The following is a 10,811-nucleotide window of genomic DNA, read 5'->3' as shown; positions in this document are numbered from 1 at the left end:
AATGGTGACATTTTGGTAAGTATGGCAACTAGAGGAGAAGGGCCTATCAGATACCAACCATGCCGCCCACATCCGTAGTCACCCCCTTGCGTGGTTCTGGTCCCTGCTGATGGTCACGGCCTGGACACATGTTTCAGCGTCTTCTCAGCTCCATGTCATGCTCTTTCCACATTTTTTCCTCCTAAAGCCACGGTTTCTGCTTCTGGAAATATAATTCCCCTTCTGAGAGAAGTGCTATGGAAACCTCACCACAAATACACTCCCTTCCCTGATAGTACTAATTGAAGGAAAGGGCTGGTGGAAAAATGATTTTACGGAAACACAGTTTTTGTTATTTTAAAGTTAATCCACTTACTCGAGTGAACTAACCATGAGGCCCTCCACAGCAATGGTCTGTAGGGGACCTGCTAGAAGAGATTGATTGCGGATTCATTCAGTCATTCAACATTTTACTGGGCAGCCACCATGGGCCAGAGGCTGGGGGTACAAGGTTAAGTCAGTCTCAGTGTCTGCCCTTAAGAAGCTCAGTCTGAGGGGGCGAGAGACACATTCCCATGAGCATCAAGCAGAGTGGTCACTATAGCAACAGCCCTGTGCATGGAGTATTACCAGAGCACAAAAGAGGAGAACTGAACAAGGTTGAAGGGTGGGATCACCAGGGAAGGCTTCCAGGAGGAGGAAAAGGGGAATTCATGCTTTTGGAGGGATAATAGATGCTTGCAGGAGAAAAGCTGGGGGGTAGGATGGAGCCGGCAGAGAGGTAACTTGTGCAAAAGTCATAATATGCAGAAAGGCCCAAAGGGGAGAAAAAGCAGGATGAATCAAGAAAACACTCCCAAATTGGAGCTGCTGGGATGTAACATGAAGACGGGTAGTGACAAATGTTGGGTCTGGAGCAGTCAGCAGAAGCCAGACCCTGGAGGCCTGCAAGCCTTGGTAAGAGTTTGGACTTCATCATGTAAACACGAAAGGTTCTAAGCAGGGGAGAGATATAGATGATTTTGTGTTTTAGAAAGGGTGCTGGTGCAGAAGTGGCATGGAGGCTGGGGGATCAGCTGGGAGTAGGAGAGAAATGTCAGGAGCCTGTCCTAGGGAAGTGGTCTGGGGAATGGAGAGAAGGGAATGTACATAAGAAACACTTAGGGAGCTAAAATAGTAAGTCTTGGTGGTTTTCGGATACAAGGAGAGGAGAAAGAGGGAGAATTTTAGGATGACAACCAGACTTACAGCATGAGTGGAAGGTGCTACCCTTGACTGAGATGAAGAATTCTGGATGAAGGAAGTTTAGGAGTGGAAAACTAGGATCCTTTTCGGGTATGGGGTTGGAGGAACTGTGGGTGGGACTTCCAGTGGCAATGACCAGCCAGCAGGTGGATATCTGAACTCGCCCCTGTGGAGGAAGATGCAGGCTGGAGTTAAGACCTGAGAGGCATGAGCTTTAGGAAGCACAGAAGGAGATGGACCCACCTATGTGTTCATCAAGGTGATATAGGCTGCAAAGAACAGAACACACTCAAAAGTTGTTCAAACAATACAAGCATTTATTTATTTATTTCATTTGAATACATTTGGAAGTAGGTGTTTAATCCATTTGGAAGTAGCTTCTTCATCATCTCAATATGATATTGGAGACCCAGATCTTTACCTATTTCAGCTCTGCCATCTCAGTTCATCCGTAAGCATATGTCTTGTGACAACATAGAAGGCAGATGACATACCCAAAGGATGTGTAGCGCCAGGGGAAGAGGTTAGGAAACAATTTGTTCACAGATGAAATGCCTGTCTTTGGCTGTGTTTAGCAGGATACAAGAAAGGAATAGGCTCAGAAAAGAAATGGCTGGTTAAGAAGCAGAATTGAAAAGGGAATTAAATGTCCACTAGTTAGTGCTTGTGGGGTTGGAAGAGGCAACTGCTTCTTAGCGCTAAGGCTGATTTAAATTTATCCTGTGTGGACTTCTGCTGTGGACAATGATGGAATAACAGATACTGGGACTAGCAGTCACCCGCCATAAACAAGTAGAACACTGGATAAAATATATAAAACAGCTGTTTCCAGACATTGACTAACCCTCAGAATGGGACTGTGTTCCCTGAGAGAAAGTAAACAAATAAGATGAACTCCGTGATCAACCTGACTTTTTGCCTAGAGGCATTTAGCAGACCATGGCTCTAGGACGAGGAAGGAGAGCAGAGCACAGAAGCCTCACTGTTCTGAGGAGACAGAGATCACAATTCCGAGAACTGTGCAGCGGGAATTTGCGGAGCAGAGTACTGAAGAGACATATGCAGAGAAAGAGCTTCAGAAACTGCATAGGAGGCACTTTGAGTCTTTGGCTAAAAATTAGGTGTGCATGCGTAGGATGAGATTCCACGAGGTTGGATAAAGAAGAAATATTGGAGAAAGAGTACTTATTTGGGAGTTCTAAGCTGAACAATGTTCTGTGCTCGGAGTTGGGAGATGTTCAAGTTCAGGCCAATCAGAGTGGAGAGACCTCAGAATATTTAATGGAAAACCCAGGAAGGCTGCACTGTAGGAGTAAAACTAAACTAACAAGCCTCCATCCTAGAGTGAAGGCTATCCTAGACCCATCCTATGTTTAAAGACAAGTCTTGAAAGGACTAAACCAATCTTCAAATAAGTTGTGGAATAAAACTCAACACTCTTTAAAGAAAGATAACAGGCCAGGCGTGGTGGCTTATGCCTGTAATCCAAGCACTTTGGGAGGCCAAGGTGGGCAGATCACTTGAAGTCAGGAGTTCGAGACCAGCCTGTCCAACATGGCAAAACCCCGTCTCTACTAAAAATACAAAACTTATCCGGGCTTGGTAGCACATGCCTGTAATCCCAGCTACTCAGGAGGCTGAGGCAGGAGAATCGCTTGAACCTAGGAGGCAGAGGTTGCAGTGAGTCAAGATCATGCCACTGCACTCCAGCTTAGGTGACAAAGCAAGACTCTCTCTCAAAAAAATATATCTTTGAAAAAATAATGGCCAAACATTTTCCAAGTTTGATGAAAACTATAAACTCATAGATCCAAGACACTCAATGAATTTTAATCAGGATAAACACAAAGAAAACTATACCAAGGCATATCAAATCAAAATGTTAAAAACAAATGATGGAGCAAAAAACTTGAAATGCAGCCAGAGAAAAATCTTAGCCTGGTGGCAAGGATCAAATTGATGATATCATTGTCATATCCATTATTGAAAATTGTGAATGGACTAAGAGATGAATCTTTTTTATTAGACATGCTGACTCAGGCAAAGAGAATGGAGGAAATGTGCTCACACTTAAGTCTGATAGGTTTAAGTTATTTACAATAAAGTACCCCAAAACTTATTGGCTTAAAGAAAGTAGAGTTCCCAGCACTTTGGGAGGCCAAGGCGGGCGGATCACCAGGTCAGGAGATCGAGACCATCCTGGCTAACATGGTGAAACCCCATCTCTACTAAAAATACAAAAAATTAGCCGGGCATGGTGGTGGGCGCCTGTAGTCCCAGCTACTCGGGAGGCTGAGGCAGGAGAATGGCGTGAACCCGGGAGGCGGAGCTTGCAGTGAGCTGAGATCATGCCACTGTGCTCCAGCCTGGGCAACAGAGCAAGATTCTGTCTCAAAAAAAAAAGAAAAAAAAAAGAAAGAAAAAGAAAGAAAGAAAGAAAGAAAGAAAGAAAGAAAGAAAGAAAGAAAGAAAGAAAGAAAAGAAAAGAAAAAGGAAACTAGAGGTCAATGTGCACAAGAGAGAGGTTCAGAAAATTTTAAATGTATGTTTAAAGTTAAAACTATGGATGAGGCTACTGGTATATGCATTTGTCCAGAATCAGGAAGACTGTTACATTTTAAAGTTAGTTATATTGCACCTCCCCTTCCCCCCAAAATATCAGGCTCTTAGACTTAAACTTTGTTCAAGATTTAACTCTTGGGCTTGCAAAATTCTACAGTTTGGGAAAACTACTCAGCCCCCAAGAAGGGCATATTTTCCATGCTTACCTTATCCTAGGAGGATAATGGGGAGGGAAATGTACTTTCCAGAATAGCAAATTGTGTAGCTCCAAAATCACACCTGCATGATGACACTTAAAAGCTAGAAGGCAGAAGGAGAGTCTTTTACTCATCTCCCTCTTTTTATCAGAGAGAGAAACCTTTCTCAAAACACCCAGGAGCGCTGCTGGGCCTGCAGGTCTCTGTCGAGCCTCTGTTCCACAGGATGGGGTTTGTTAAAGTTGTTAAGAATAAGGCCTACTTTAAGAGGTACCAAGTGAAATTTAGAAGATGATGACAGGGTAAAACTGATTACTATGCTCAGAAACACTGGTGATACAGGATAAAAATAAACATGACACACCCAAATACAGGATGATAGTCTGTGTAACAAACAGAGATATCATTTGTCAGATTGCTTACTCCCATCTAGAAGGGGATATGATAGCCTGCACAGCATATGCACATGAACTGCCAAAATATGGCGTGAAGATTGGCCTGACAAATGATGCTGCAACGTATTGTACTGGCCTGCTGCTGGCCCACAGTCTTCTCAGTCAGTTTGGCATGGGTAAGATCTGTGAACGCCAAGCGGAGGTGACTGCAGATGAATACAATGTGGAAGGCATTGATGGTCAGCCAGGTGCCTTTACCTGCTATTTGGATGCAGGCCTTGCTAGAACTACCACTGGCAATAAAGTTTTGGGGGCCCTGAAGGGAGGTGTGGATGGAGGCTTGTCTATCGCTCACAGTACCAAATGATTCCCTGGTTATGATTCTGAAAGCAAGGAATTTAATGCAGAAGTACACCAGAAGCATATCATGGGCCAGCATGTTGGAGATTACTCTTGCTACTTAATGGAGGAAGATGAAGATGCTCACAAGGAATAGTTCTGTCAATACATAAAGAACAGCGTAACCCCAGACATCATGGAGGAGATGTATAAGAAAGTTCATGCTGCCATGTATAAGAAAGTTCATACGACAGAATCCAGCCTAGGAGAAGAAGCCCAAGAAAGAAGTTAAAAAGAAGAGGTGGTACTACGCCAAAATGTCCCTTGCTCAGAAGAAAGATCAGGTAGCTCAAAAGAAGGCAAGCTTTTTCAGAGTTCAAGAGTGGACTGCTGAGAGCTAACCCAACTTTCTATGAGAATTTTTCAGATAAAGACAATAAACTTATTGACAACAACAACAACAACAACAACAACAAATCAGTAACACCCGGCAGGTTACTCCTCAGGTCCCATTGGCGGAAATTAGATCGTATAACAACATTTCACCAACATTCATGGAACTTCACGTATAGGGTCAAGAAAAGGCAGTCTTACTAGCTCCTAGTAACAAGTTGCCCCAAAACGTTAGTAGTTTAAAGCAACAAGCATTTATTTTGTCACCATTTCTGAGGTTTAGGAATCTGGGCACAGCTTAGCTGGATGATTCTGACTCAAGCTCTCTTGTGAGGCTGCTGTCAAGCTGATGGACAGGGCTGCAGTCATCTCAACTTGGGGAGACTCCACTTCCAAGAGGGCTCACTCATATGGCTGCTAATTGGAGTCCTTCATTCCTCACTGGCTATTGGCTGGAAGACTCAGTTCCGTGCCAAGTGGGCCTCTCGAGACACTTGAAAGTCTGAGTGTTCTCAATATACGGCAGCTGGCTTCTCCCAGAGTAAGTGATCCATGAGACAGAATGAGAGAAAGACCAAGTGGAAACTGCACTGTCTTTTATAAGCTAATCTTGGACGTGACATACCATCACTTCAGTCAGATTCTATTGGTCATATTGTCCAACTGGTATAATGCGGGAGGTGGCTATGCAAGGTGAACTCCATGAGGTGGGCATCTTTGGGGACCATCTTGGAAGTTGGCTACCACAGAGCTCTTGAAGGAGACGGAGATGACAGCGAGAGACCTCAGGTGAGCCTAAAGAGCCTGCTATCACAAGCCATGGAGAGGAGCGTTCCAGAAGAGAAGCATTCAATACTTTTTAAAATTAACAGTGAGAACCAGCAGCTAAGCATTGAGAAATACTCATTGGATTTGTCAATCAGGATCATTACATTCAGAGCAGTTACGAGCAACTCCTGTTGACCAGTTTGCTGTGGACTGAGGTTGAGTAAATGCTGGGCAAGTGGAGAACTGCAGGTGTAGACTACAGGCAACCTTTGAACAACCTGGGTTTGAACTGCATGGGTCCACTTATAAGCAGATTTTCTTCCACCTCTGCCACCCTTTAGAAAGCAAGACCCATACTTTTCCTTCCTCCTCCTCCTACTCCTCCCCAGCCTACTCATAGTGAAGATGGTAAGGATGAAGACCTTTATGATGATCCTCTTCCACTTAATGAATAGTAAATATGTTTTCTCGTTTTTATGATTTTCTTAACATTTTCTTCTCTCTAGCTTACTTTGTTATAAAGATACAGTATATAATAAATATGACATACAAAATATGTGTTCATCAACCATTTATGTTTTAGGTAGAGCTTCTGGGCAACAGTAGCCTATTGGTTAAATTTAGGGGGAGTCAAAAGTTATACGCATATTTTTGACTGCACAGCAGGTAAGCACTCCTAGGCACCACATAGTTCAAGGATCAACAATACTTTTTAAAGAGGGCTGAATGAGAAGGGGAGAAGGGATATTTGGATAAAAGCTAGAGGAAGACAGGGGAAGATTTCATTTTTTGGATGTGAGAGCTCCAGTATATTTTTAGGCAGAGGGGAAGCAGCCAGTGGACTGGGAGAGTCCCGTCCTGGAAGATCCAGGAGAGGGAAGGAGACTGATTAGGTAGCCTCTTGGAGGAGGCAGGAGAATTGGAGGTCAAAGAGACAGATGGGCTGGTTGGCTTTGAACAGAGAGACACTTCATCCTCTGAGGCTGCAGGGAAGGAGGCAGGATGAGTCTGGCTGGGGCAAGACCTGATGGTGAGGATGCCTGGGAATTGAGAATTCATACCTGATGACCTCAATTTTCTTGGAAAGAGGAGGAGGTAAGTTGTAGTGAGTTGAGAGTGAACAATGATGTCAATTACCATGGTGATTACTTACATATGAAGGAAGGTTCAGAAACAGTCTGTTCTCATAAGCAGGGCAAGCCCTTCCCTTGTGATCTCATGTATACTTTCTATCTCTCAGCAAACTCATTTTTCACAGCCAGTGATGTCTTTAGACAGCACCTGTCTGAGTTATCACAGGTATGGGTTAGCGGAATGGAAATGAATGAGGTGGAGGTATCAGAACTCAGTGGGTGTGAAGAATCATGACATCTTAGCAAGGCAGAGACCTCTGAGTTCTCATGAGATCTTCCATCCAAGGGTCTGTCTCACCATCAATAGTTCATCCATCCTCTGCGTCATCATCCCCCGACAGTGACCTCGCTACTTTTAAGGAAGTCTTTCCATTTCCAAACATTTTCAAATCCTTAAGCTTTTCCTTCAGCAGTGAAGTCTCACTCTCTGATTTCCTAAGATCCTACAGGGAATCCTAGAGCAAGTCCTACCTGGAAGCCCTTCAGAGATCTTAGTCTCTCCTCTATAATAAATGTTCCATTTTTCCCACCCCCCTTTATCTCACAGGATTTCCTGACCCCTCATCAGAACTGCCTTCTCCCCCAGATTTCCTCCAGGGCAACATTGGTCCCCAAGATTCAGCCATGACCTGGCTTACCTGCCTTCCTCCGAGCTCCCCAAAGTGCTTGCCTGGCAATTCGCAGCCCCCCAATATTCATGTGTAATTGATGGAAACTTATTTGAAATTCTTCCTCTCCCGGGATGGTTTGATCAGACTGGTGGTCTTGAATGTCTTCTCATCATTCTCTGTCCAGACGTCAGGTTCCCTTGGCATCTTTGCTGTCAACTGCCTACCCAAGTGAGGGGTTCATTTCAGACCATGTGCTCAAATACATTTCTGTGCCCAGACCCCTTCCTAAGCGTAAGTCAAATAGGTGATCAAAGACTGTATTTGGGCGTGCAGAAAGAGGCTCCAGATTCTCATTTTGGATCTGTCTGTGACTGGTAGCAGGACTTCACAGGTCCTGTCTGAGTTTCAGGGGAAACTTGACAGAAGTTAGTGTTTGAAAATATTAACCAATGTTTTTCCCCTCTGGCATTTCTCCTTTACACACTTTGCCCCTTTCCTTCTCATCACCACCCAAATTCTGTCCTGTGCTCATTGTCTCAGAGAAAAGGTGTGACCCCAGAAAGCAGAGCAAGGAGTCTCTTGACTTTGAGTTGGAAAGTCTTGGGCCAGTGAGGCAGAAGAAAATCCCCATACCAGCAAAATTTGGAAGAAAACATGAGCAAGGTAATGCTTCCATCTCTCAGATTTGTAAAGGAGCCCCCATCTTGGGGGTGGAGTGGAAAGTTGAGAGAGGTCAGGAGCCACAAGAGTATATATAATGGTGGTTTCCAGAAGAGGGTCCCAGAGAGAACTGGAGGACCTGAGAGGAGACAAGACCTGGGTCCCATTATCCAGAGAGCACAGGGAGGTGGTAAGACCCCAGGCAAGAGAAATAGCTTCATGGACTGTTCCAGCAGCAAAGTCCTAGTCAGCCTGCAGAGCTTTCCCAAACACTAGCATGGACCTGAAGAACAGAATGACCCTATTGCTCATAAGAGCAGTGTGGGACTAGACAAGAAGAGCAAATCAGCAAGGGCCCTGCAAAGGGACAACCTGCAGGGACCAATAAAGAAGGACAGGTACAGTGATGCGCATCACAAAAGACATTGAAGACCCGGTGCCTGGATGCCACTTGAGCCTCCAGAAAGTTAGATGCCACCATGGAAAAGGAGAGAGACTCCATATTGACAGTGATTATGTTTCTACCATGGTGGCAGAATAAGGCCTTGAAATCTAAATTGAGTGGCAAGAATAGAGACAGTCCTGCTTCTTCACTCCTGAGTTAGTGAACTGGAATTCATAACTGCACTATGTTGTTCCCATCATTCCACCCCCCTCACCCTTGCACAATGAGCACCTTGGCTGGCGGGAAAGCAGGTAGAGACCTTACAGAGTTAGAGGGTGTGTGGGTCACAGCCAAAGAATGAGAAGAGAAACAGAAGCCAGGGGTCAGCCTTGGCAGAGTGGGTTGGAGGACAGAGGCTGGTGAGAGCGCCTGGCCTTCCACGTGGTGGAAGTTCTGTTCATACCCTTTCCAAAAACTGAGGGTAAGAGGCTTAGGCTGGGGCCATCTGAGCAGGGAGGAGAGAAAGCTCAGAGGTCAGGGGTGCTGGGATGGAAAGACAGGGGACACATGGGAGTCAAGTCTCTTTATCCTCTGGATAAAGGAATTGACTTTATCCAGGACTTGAAATAAAGAGTTAATTGAAAATTGATTTGGAGACACAAAGTAGATCTTTCTGTATTTCAGTGATCACTGAGTTGAGAGGTTCTGGGAATGTCTGAAGTACCCCGTTTTTCAGTCCCTCAAGCTCCCTTCTCCCTGGCCACGTTGAGATGCCTCACCTCTCAGACTCGTACACGGAGAGTGAACTCTCTGCCCTATCACGCTATGCTGCATATAATCCCCTATCCTTTGCTTCCCACTCCACCCTATTCCAGATCCCTCCTGGCTCCCCAGTACCTTTCACCATCAAATGAATTGTTTTTGCAGAATTGCCCCTGAGCAGCCTTATCCATACCTGGACCTGCTGTAGATGATGAGATTGTGGACTTTGAGTTGATGCTATAATGGGATGAGGCTTTTGAGGAGCTTAGGAAGAGGTGAGTGTATTTTGCACGTAGGAGAGTCTTGCATCATTGCAGCTAGAGGGAGCACTATGGTAGTTAGCCTCCAGTGATCTTCATGTTCTGATATTTATGCCTTTGGTAGTCCCCTCCCACATTAAATCAGGACTGACCTCTGTGACCAATGGAACGCAGCAGAAGTGAGAGTGTGTGGCATCCAAGGGCAGACCATAAAAGACATTGCAGCTTCCATCTTGGTCTCTTGGATACTTTGCATTGGGGTAGACAGCAGCCATGTCTTGAGGATACTCAAGAAGCCTTGGAGCCCACATGGAGAGGAACTGAGTCCTGCCGTGAAATGCCATTGAGCCAGTCTAAAGGCCCCAGTCAAGCCTTTAGATACGTATAGCCTGGACTGACATCTGACTGCAGCCTCACGAGACCCAAGCTAGAACTTCAGCCAAGTCACAAATAATTTCTGATGCATAGAAACTGTGAAAGATCATGAATGATTATTTTTTGTTTTAAATCACAAAGTTTTGGGGGATTTGTTATGCAGTATTTGATCACTAATTCATCACCATCCACTATCAGAGCTTCCAATGTTTTTATCCTTCCTAAATAAAGAACAGAGAAGTTGTGTGGTGGTCCCAGATCACATAGCAGAGCTACCAGCTTCAATACAATATTCAACTTCTATGTTCTTATATAGAGTTCCTATATCCGCTTCACCTCTTTACCTACCTCTCTCCTTTTTAGACCATACCTTCACTTAGCCCATGCTCCTATGTCCCCACCATCATCACCTGTTTTGGAAACAGGTTTATTTCTCCCCTCTTCTCAAATCCTTTGTGCTCAAAACCTAACCACCTACAATGTGGAGATGGCAACAATCACAGCCTGTGTCTAATGTCATCCAACGTGGCCAATTTGTGACAGGTAGACTTAGTAGCTGCAATATTTGCCAGCAGGTTTTCACGTACCAGGCTGGTTCAGAAACCACCATGATGCTTCAAGATACATAATTCTTTTTTTTAATAGACTTTATTTATTTATTTATTTATTTTTAATTGTATTGCTATACTTTAAGTTCTAGGGTACATGTGCACAACGTGCAGGCTTGTTACACATATATACATGTGC

General features: G+C 44.6%; 1 pseudogene; it reads left to right on the top strand.

The window, feature by feature from the left end:
- Window positions 1–4,209: 4,209 nt before the first annotated feature.
- On the top strand, window positions 4,210–5,118 carry LOC102141114 (large ribosomal subunit protein uL18 pseudogene; annotated as a pseudogene).
- Window positions 5,119–10,811: the final 5,693 nt, after the last annotated feature.

Source organism: Macaca fascicularis, chromosome 9 (genome assembly GCF_037993035.2).
Source record: "Macaca fascicularis isolate 582-1 chromosome 9, T2T-MFA8v1.1".
NCBI lineage: Eukaryota > Metazoa > Chordata > Mammalia > Primates > Cercopithecidae > Macaca > Macaca fascicularis.
This window is presented reverse-complemented; position numbering and strand designations above follow the sequence as displayed.